A 10,159-nucleotide genomic window follows, 5' to 3' on the forward strand; every position below is an offset into this window, starting at 1 on the left:
ACAGGTCTCTGTGCAAATGGCTTGTTTGTATAAAGGCCTACTGTAGCTCTGATTGGCTATGGTGCACCGGTCTGCGTGGACTCTGGTCCTGGATGAGACAGATGGATTTATTTACTGCAGTGTCTATTAATTGTCCAAACACACGACCGCTTTTCCCACTCTACATTGCTCTAAGAATTTTTACAAATGCCCCCAAAATTCTATGAATTTATAAAAAGGTGAAATTACCATAAAAGGTAATATTCTTTCCTGGGGTGTAAATGAAAAGATTTTAATAAGATTTCACGTTGCTAAAAACGCTGTCAGTTCCTCTTTAAGGGGTTCCGAGTGGCGCAGCGTCTAAGGCATTACATCTCAGTGCTAGAGGCGTCACTACAGACACCCTGGTTCGATTCCAGGCTGTATCACAACCGTCCGTGATTGGGAGTCCCATAGGGCGGCGCACAATTGGCCCAGCGTCGTCCTGGTTGGCCGGGGTAGGCCATCATTGAAATAAGAATTTGTTCTTAACTGACTTGCCTAGTTAAATAAAGGTTAAATAAATAAAATTATGATTACTATGTGGTATTTGGCCAAGCATTACAGTACACAACTTGACCCAGACGAGCACCCGCTTCACTAGAAGCCTTTCACTAATGCTGGCACATACACATTCTACATTAGCAGTACTACTTGTCTCAGCAGGGGGACTGTCTGAGCTAATCACACACACAGACTACATTAGCAGACTACTTGTCTCAGCAGGGGGGACTGTCTGAGCTAATCACACACACAGACTACATTAGCAGTACTACTTGTCTCCAGCAGGGGACTGTCTGAGCTAATCACACACACAGACTACATTAGCAGTACTACTTGTCTCCAGCAGGGGGACTGTCTGAGCTAATCACACACACAGACTACATTAGCAGTACTACTTGTCTCCAGCAGGGGGACTGCTGAGCTAATCACACACACAGACTACATTAGCAGTACTACTTGTCTCCAGCAGGGGGACTGTCTGAGCTAATCACACACACAGACTACATTAGCAGTACTACTTGTCTCCAGCAGGGGACTGTCTGAGCTAATCACACACACAGACTACATTAGCAGTACTACTTGTCTCCAGCAGGGGGACGTCTGAGCTAATCACACACACAGACTACATTAGCAGTACTACTTGTCTCCAGCAGGGGGACTGTCTGAGCTAATCACAACACACAGACTACATTAGCAGACTACTGTCTCCAGCAGGGGGACTGTCTGAGCTAATCACACACACAGACTACATTAGCAGTACTACTTGTCTCCAGCAGGGGGACTGTCTGAGCTAATCACACACACAGACTACATTAGCAGTACTACTTGTCTCCAGCAGGGGACTGTCTGAGCAATCACACACACAGACTACATTAGCAGTACTACTTGTCTCCAGCAGGGGGACTGTCTGAGCTAATCACACACACAGACTACAGGGGGATGTTGGACTTACGTCTATTTTGACGGGTTCGATGGTGTTGATGTGGACGTTGGGAGCGGAGGACGAGCGATCTCTCTGTCCAAACTGGTTCCTGTGGTCCTCTTCTCCGGGCCTGAAATTCTGGGGGATAGGGATGGACTTGGACGGGGACACACTGGCGTGGCACAGGGACCTGGGGGTCAGAAGAGGTTAGTGGTCAGGGAGGATGGGGGTTGAACCTCTGGGATGGGGGTGGACGGGGACAGGAACCTGGCTTCAGATAGCGGTTAAGAGAGAGGACAGGTGGTTCATCTCACTGGGGACATGTGGCAAAGCACTAGCAGAGATTCCAGTCTACATTGAATCTAGCAAGGAGATAGCAGATGATCAAGTCTGTGTTTCAGTAGTCTTAAAAATGGCTTCCTCTCCTCGTCTCCTTTCCTTCAACTGTGCCGAGGTGAGAACGGGATCAGGACAGCTGTGAGACTCACCCGGTGGAGTCGGACGGGGGCAGTGACGGGTAGGCCTCGGACACGGGGGTGGTGCCCTCTGATGACGCCTCCTCCTGGGTGATGGGGTGGTGCTCAAAGAACTTGGACACCAGCAACAAACTGCAAGAGAGACCCAACATACAGGTTAGAACCGGGACACCAGCAGAGACCCAACATACAGGTCAAGCTAACGTCCGTCTCGGGGACAGGTCACACTAACGTCCGTCTCGGAAACAGGTCACAAGCTAACGTCCGTCTCGGGGACAGGTCCGCTAACGTCCGTCTCGGGGACAGTCACGCTAACGTCCGTCTCGGGGACAGGTCACGCTAACGCCGTCTCGGGACAGGTCCAAGCTAACGTCCGTCTCGGGGGGACAGGTCACGCTAACGTCCGTCTCGGGGACAGGTCACGCTAACGTCCGTCTCGGGACAGTCAAGCTAACGTCCGTCTCGGCACAGGCAAGCTAAAGTCCGTCTCGGGGACAGGTCAATCTAACGTCCGTCTCGGGACAGGGTCAAGCTAACGTCCGTCTCGGCGCAGTCACGCTAACGTCCGTCTCGGCACAGGTCACGCTAACGTCCGTCTCGGGACAGGTCACGCTAACGTCCGTCTCGGGGACAGGTCACGCTAACGTCCGTCTCCGGGACAGGTCACCTAACGTCCGTCTCGGGACAGGTCACGCTAACGTCCGTCTCGGGGACAGGTCAAGCTAACGTCCGTCTCGGGGACAGGTAAGCTAACGTCCGTCTCGGGGACAGGTCAATCTAACGTCCGTCTCGGGACAGGTCAAGCTAACGCCGTCTCGGGGACAGGTCAATCTAACGTCCGTCTCGGGGACAGGTCAAGCTAACGTCCGTCTGGGGACAGGCTCAAGCTAACGTCCGTCTCGGGGACAGGTCAAGCTAACGTCCGTCTCGGGACAGGTCACGCTAACGTCCGTCTCGGGACAGGTCACGCTAACGTCCGTCTCGGGGACAGGTCAAGCTAACGTCCGTCTCGGGACAGGTCAAGCTAACGTCCGTTCGGGGACAGGTCAAGCTAACGTCCGTCTCGCGACAGGTCACGCTAACGTCCGTCTCGGGGACAGGTCACTAAGCTAACGTCCGTCTCGGGACAGGTCACGCTAACGTCCCGTCTCGGGGACAGGTCACGCTAACGTCCGTCTCGGGACAGGTCAAGCTAACGTCCGTCTCGGGACAGGGCAAGCTAACGTCCGTCTCGGGGGACAGGTCAATCTAACGTCCGTCTCGGGGACAGGTCAGCTAACGTCCGTCTCGGGATCAGGTCAAGTCTAACGTCCGTCTCGGGACAGGTCAAGCTAACGTCCGTCTCGGGGAACAGGCTCAAGCTAACGTTCCGTCTCGGGACAGGTCAAGCTAATCCGTGGCCGCTGCTCGGGGACAGTCAGCTACACGCGTCCGACAGTAGCTGTCGCGTCTCCGGGACAGGTCAAGCTAACGTCCGGTCTCGGGGACAGGTTCAGCAACGTCCCGTCTCGGGGACAGTCAAGAGCTAACGGTCCGTTCTCGGCGACAGGTCAAAGCTACACGTCCGTCTCAAACAAAGGAAAAACAACACTCGTGCAAACCAATCTCTCTACCCCATCATTCACTTTGAACTGGACTGTGTGTTTACAGGAAGTAGGGCCTGCCATCCTTCACTTTGAACATACAGTCGTGTGTTTACAGGAAGTAGGGCCTGTCATCATTCACTTTGAACTGGACTGTGTGTTTACAGGAAGTAGGGCCTGTCATCATTCACTTTGAACTGGACTGTGTTTACAGGAAGTAGGACCTCCCATCATTCACTTTGAACTGGACTGTGTTTACAGGAAGTAGGACCTCCCATCATTCACTTTGAACTGGACTGTGTGTTTACAGGAAGTAGGAAGTAGGACAACTGGCTAAAGTTGGCTAGCTTGCTAACTAGCTAGCTACTTCCAGACACAACCTTACTCTGACAATTTGACCCCACCTAGCAGAGCTGTTTACATGTTATTTACAGCGTTCCTGACTAAACTATTACTTTCTTTGCCAACGTTTACTAACCCCGGTTATATTCAGCAGGTGTTTCGTGTTAAGTTCATCAGTTATTCTGCGCTCTGAATTTACGAATGCGAGAGATATGCTAACTGGATAAGCCGTTCTAGTTCTTGCTAGCTTTACCCAATGACACCTGCATCTCTAGCTGTGTATAGCCAACGAAAAAAACAATCTTGACGGGAAAAGTCTGTCACTAACCTCCTCCTCCAATGACATGACATCCTCCTAGCAGCTAGCTCGCTAGCTAACGTTAGTCTCTGTGTTTTTAGCTCGCTACATAGATAGATACGCTAACCTATTAGCTACGTTATTGCTGACTTGTGATCATTGGCCTTACTAGTTTGATTGTATTGTCATTCCCAGCCTTAGTTACAGCCTTAGTTACAGCCTTAGTTACAGCCTTAGTGACAGCCTTAGTGACAGCTTTAGTGACAGCTTTAGTGACAGCCTTAGTGACAGCTTTAGTGACAGCTTTAGTGACAGCCTTAGTTACAGCCTTAGTTACAGCCTTAGTTACAGCCTTAGTTACAGCCTTAGTTACAGCCTTAGTTACAGCCTTAGTTACAGCCTTAGTTACATTCGTCAAGTTTTTTCCCAAAAATATTGAGCCATTGAAACTGAGACAGTGCATTCCGTATGGTACCAGGCCCGCTGTGATTTACAACAGAGACGGTGCATTCCGTATGGTACCAGGCCCGCTGTGATTTACAACAGAGACGGTGCATTCGTATGGTACCAGGCCCGCTGTGATTTACCAACAGAGCCGGTGCATTCCGTATGGTACCAGGCCCGCTGTGATTTACAACAGAGACGGTCATTCCGTATGGTACCAGGCCCCGCTGTGATTACAACACAGACGGTGCATTCCTTATGGTACCAGGCCCGCTGTGATTTACAACACAGACGGTGCATTCCGTATGGTACCAGGCCCGCTGTGATTTACAACACAGACGGTGCATTCCGTATGGTACCAGGCCCGCTGTGATTTACAACAGAGACGGTGCATTCCGTATGGTACCAGGCCCGCTGTGATTTAAAACAGAGACGGTGCATTCCGTATGGTACCAGGCCCGCTGTGATTTACAACAGAGACGGTGCATTCCGTATGGTACCAGGCCCGCTGTGATTTACAACAGAGACGGTGCATTCCGAGATGGTACCAGGCCCGCTGTGATTTACAACAGAGACGGTGCATTCCGTATGGTACCAGGCCCGCTGTGATTTACAACAGAGACGGTGCATTCCGAATGGTACCAGGCCCGCTGTGATTTAACACAGAGACGGTGCATTCCGAATGGTACCAGGCCCGCTGTGATTTACAACAGAGACGGTGCATTCCGAATGGTACCAGGCCCTCCTTTTACAACTGATAGCAATATGTTTTTGGACCACAAGAATAAATTGGTGAATTATATTAATCACGCGTTGAACTACATTCATCTATTCTGCCTTCAATGCCTTTTAGTGTACTTCATAACATTTTGAGTCAAATATAACTTATTTTTAAACCTTTTTATAAAGTCGGTTTTTTGTAGCATAAACTGGGAACTTTGATTATTTTTTTGGACTAATATAATTAGTCTGTTTTCATATCTGCAAAGTTAGTTAAACGTTGTCAGTTCCACTATACCAGCTACCAAGATATAACCCGACCTGTAGCGATTGTCTGGAGTCTAGATTGACTAGCAGTCTTCACAGTATTGTGATTCTCTGTTATTTCCTCTCTTCTCTCTCTTTCAGGACTTGATTCGAGACCAAGGTTTACAGAGGTCAGAAGGAGGTAAGGAAGCGATCATCATCAGTAATTTAATCAACAAGTCCCCCCCCCCCACCACCACATCCTGCATCTGTGTTTCTTTCTCTCTTGTTTTTACAAGGCCCTTGAAACTCATTTTGTCCAGTCAGAATTATATTTCTACAAGTCTTGTTGATGCATATTCAGAATATTTGTCCTTAGACTGTTAAAACTCTGTCCCTTTTTTAAGGAGACTTCCCCTTTAAGAGGCCATCTACCCTTTTTATATTCCCCTAACATTCTCTGATTTCCACTGCCCATCCATGCTCCTCTGAAAGAGTGTAGACTACTTACTATGGGCCAGTCTCAAATGGTACCCTATTCCCTATCTAGTGCACTACTTTTGGCCAGTGATAATGTGTTGGAAAACTCCCTAACTTTCTACTGGTCCATGGAGCCAGATTCATGCATTCCCCTCATTGGCAGTCATTGGGCTCTGGCCAGAAGTAGAGCACAGTACAGTGACTAGGCGTCCATTTTGGATCGAGCCTACAGTAGGTACCATAGAGAATTGGGGTAGGTGGGCCCAGTAGCTGGTCTTCAGGAACCAGTGATCCTGCTGTGTCTGTCTCTCTTCCCCCCCCTGCAGCCCCCCCCTTGCAGACCCACCCACCGCCCGCTGCTTGAGGAAGCACCGAACACGGACCTCAAGCCCCTCCTATACTCCTACCCCAATGACATAGTCTTTGATTTTGAGTCCGAGCCTGGTGTTCCGAGGTAGCTAGGCCACTGTGGCGTGCCTCTGGTGTGTATTGGTGGTGATGTTATGTATTGTGGTGATGTGTGTGTATTGTGGTGATGTTGTAGTATTGTGGTGATGTGTGTGTATTGTGTGATTGTGTGTGTGTTCTCACCTCCCACCTGTGTTTTGGCCTCCCACTGTCTGTCTTTGTTTCGCTCATCACTCTCTATCCTTACGTTTTCTCTCACTACCATGATCCCTCACCTGTCACTACCGACCGCCCCCCCTCTGCTTCCAAAACTCTCATATGGGAGGGGTTTCTGTGTTCAGGGCCTGTGTCCACAAAGCATCTCTGAGTGGACTGCGGATCTAGGATCTGTCCGTATATTCTGATTCGTTATGAGATCTAGAAGGGAGAACAGATACTACTCTGAGAGGAAATAGGAAAGTACACTATACATGTATAGAACATTTTATAAATGTCCTCAGAACTGACATGCCAGTTGACAGTACTGTATTGACTGACTGTAGTTGACGATGTACTATATTGACTGTAGTTGACGGTGTAATGTATTGACTGACTGACTGTTGTTGACGGTGTAATGTATTGACTGACTGTTGTTGACGGTGTAATGTATTGGCTGACTGTAGTTGACGGTGTAATGTATTGACTGACTGTAGTTGACGACGTACTATATTGACTGTAGTTGACGGTGTAATGTATTGACTGACTGTAGTTGACGGTGTAATGTATTGGCTGACTGTAGTTGACGGTGTAATGTATTGGCTGACTGTAGTTGACGGTGTAATGTATTGACTGGCTGTAGTTGACGGTGTACTGTATTGACTGACTGTAGTTGACGGTGTACTGTATTGACTGACTGGAGTTGACAGTGAAATGTATTGGCTGACTGTAGTTGACAGTGCAATGTATTGGCTGACTGTAGTTGACAGTATGTGTATGTATTGACTGACTGACTGCCGTTGACAGTGTAATGTATTGACTGACTGACTGTAGTTGACAGTGTAATGTATTGACTGACTGACTGCCGTTGACAGTGTAATGTATTGACTGACTGTTGTTGACGGTGTAAKGTATTGGCTGACTGTTGTTGACGGTGTAATGTATTGGCTGACTGTAGTTGACGATGTACTATATTGACTGTAGTTGACGGTGTAATGTATTGACTGACTGACTGTAGTTGATGGTGTACTGTATTGACTGACTGACTCTAGTTGACGGTGTAATGTATTGACTGACTGACTGTAGTTGACAGTGTAATGTATTGGCTGACTGTAGTTGACAGTGTATGTATTGACTGACTAGTTGACAGTGTATGTGTTGACTGACTGACTGACTGCCGTTGACAGTGTAATGTATTGACTGACTGACTGCAGTTGACAGTGTAATGTATTGACTGACTGACTGTAGTTGACAGTGTAATGTATTGACTGACTGACTGTAGTTGACAGGCCCGCTGTGATTTACAACAGAGACGGTCTATTCCGAATGGTACCAGGCCCGCTGTTATTTACAACAGAGACGGTGCATTTCCGTATGTACCAGGCCCGCTGTTGATTTACAACAGAGACGGTCTATTCCGAATGGTACCAGGCCCCGCTGATTTACTAACGAGAGACGGTGCATTCCGCTTATGGTACCAGGCCCGCTGTGATTTACAACAGAGACGGTGCATTCCGTATGAGGTACCACGGCCCGCTGTGATTTACAACAGAGACGGTGCATTCCGAATGGTACCAGGCCCGCTGTGATTACAAACAGAGACGGTGCATTCCGTATGGTACCAGGCCCGCTGTGATTTACAACAGAGACGGTGCATTCCGTATGGTACCAGGCCCGCTGTGGATTTACAAACAACGGGCTATTCCGAATGGTACCAGGCCCGCTGTGATTTACAACAGAGACGGTGCATTCCGAATGGTACCAGGCCCGCTGTGATTTACAACAGAGACGGTGCATTCCGTATGGTACCAGGCCCGCTGTGATTTACAACAGAGACGGTGCATTCCGTATGGTACCAGGCCCGCTGTTGATTTACAACAGAGACGGTGCATTCCGTATGGGTACCAGGCCCGCTGTGATTTACAACAGAGACGGTGCATTCCGTATGGTACCAGGCCCGCTGTGATTTACAACAGAGACGGTGCATTCCGTATGGTACCAAGGCCCCGCTGTATTTACAACAGAGACGGTGCATTCCGTATGGTACCAGGCCCGCTGTGATTTACAACAGAGACGGTGCATTCCGAATGTACAGGCCCGCTGTGATTTACAACAGAGACGGTGCATTCCGTATGGTACCAGGCCCGCTGTGATTTACAACAGAGACGGTGCATTCCGATGGTACCAGGCCCGCTGTGATTTACAACAGAGACGGTGCATTCCGTATGGTACCAGGCCCGCTGTGATTTACAACAGAGACGGTCATTCCGTATGGTACCAGGCCCGCTGTGATTTACAACAGAGACGGTGCATTCCGTAATGGTACCAGGCCCGCTGTGATTTACAACAGAGACGGTCATTCCGAATGGTACCAGGCCCGCTGTGATTTACAACAGAGACGGTGCATTCCGTATGGTACCAGGCCCGCTGTGATTTACAACAGAGACGGTCATTCCGAATGGTACCAGGCCCCTTGATTTACAACCTGATAGCAATATGTTTTGGACCACTAAGAAATGTCTTGGTGAATTATATTAATCACGCGTTGAACTACATTCATCTATTCTGACTTCAATGCCTTTTAGTGTACGTCATAACATTTTGAGTCAAATATAACTTTTTTTAAAACCTCTTTTTATAAAGTTGTTTTTGTAGCATAAACTGGGAAATTGATTATTTTTTTGGACTAATATAATTAGTCTGTTTCATATCTGCAAAGTAGTTAAAACGTTGTCAGTTCCACTATACCAGCTACCAAGATATAACCCGACCTGTAGCGATTGTCTGGAGTCTAGATTGACTAGCAGTCTTCACAGTATTGTGATTCTCTGTTATTCCTCTCTCTCTCTCTCTTTCAGGACTTGATTCGAGACCAGGTTTACAGAGGTCAGAAGGAGGTAAGGAAGCGATCATCATCAGTATTTAATCAACAAGTCCCCCCCCCCCCACCACCACATCCTGCATCTGTGTTCTCTTTCTCTCTTGTTTTTACAAGGCCCTGAAACTCATTTTGTCCAGTCAGAATTTATTTCTACAAGTCTTGTTGATGCAATTTCAGAATATTTGTCCTTAGACTGTTAAAACTCTGTCCCTTTTTTAAGGAGACTTCCCCTTTAAGAGAGCCATCTACCCTTTTTTATTCCCCTAACATTCTCTGATTTCCACTGCCCATCCATGCTCCCTCTGAAAGAGTGTAGACTACTTACATGGGCCAGTCTCAAATGGTACCCTATTCCCTATCTAGTGCACTACTTTTGGCCAGTGATAATGTGTTGGAAAAACTCCTAACTTTCTACTGGTCCATGGAGCCAGATTCATGCATTCCCCTCATTGGCAGTCATTGGGCTCTGGCCAGAAGTAGAGCACAGTACAGTGACTAGGCGTCCATTTTGGATCGAGCCTACAGTAGGTACCATAGAGAATTGGGGTCAGGTGGGCCCAGTAGCTGGTCTTCAGGACCAGTGATCCTGCTGTGTCTGTCTCTCTTCCCCCCCCTGCAGCCCCCCCGTGCAGGACCCAACCC

The 10,159-nt window shown here is 48.4% G+C and overlaps 1 long non-coding RNA gene across 1 annotated transcript in view; it reads left to right on the top strand.

The window, feature by feature from the left end:
- The window catches only part of LOC139026251 (uncharacterized), a 31,650-nt gene extending 25,262 nt beyond the window's left edge, over nt 1–6,388 (top strand). Inside the window, exons 2-3 of the long non-coding RNA XR_011477999.1 lie at nt 5,716–5,755; nt 6,360–6,388. This is a non-coding gene — a long non-coding RNA (uncharacterized lncRNA). The remainder of the gene's footprint in view (nt 1–5,715; nt 5,756–6,359) is intronic.
- Nucleotides 6,389–10,159: the final 3,771 nt, after the last annotated feature.

Source organism: Salvelinus sp. IW2-2015, unplaced genomic scaffold, assembly GCF_002910315.2.
Source record: "Salvelinus sp. IW2-2015 unplaced genomic scaffold, ASM291031v2 Un_scaffold4206, whole genome shotgun sequence".
NCBI classification, from domain to species: Eukaryota; Metazoa; Chordata; class Actinopteri; order Salmoniformes; family Salmonidae; genus Salvelinus; species Salvelinus sp. IW2-2015.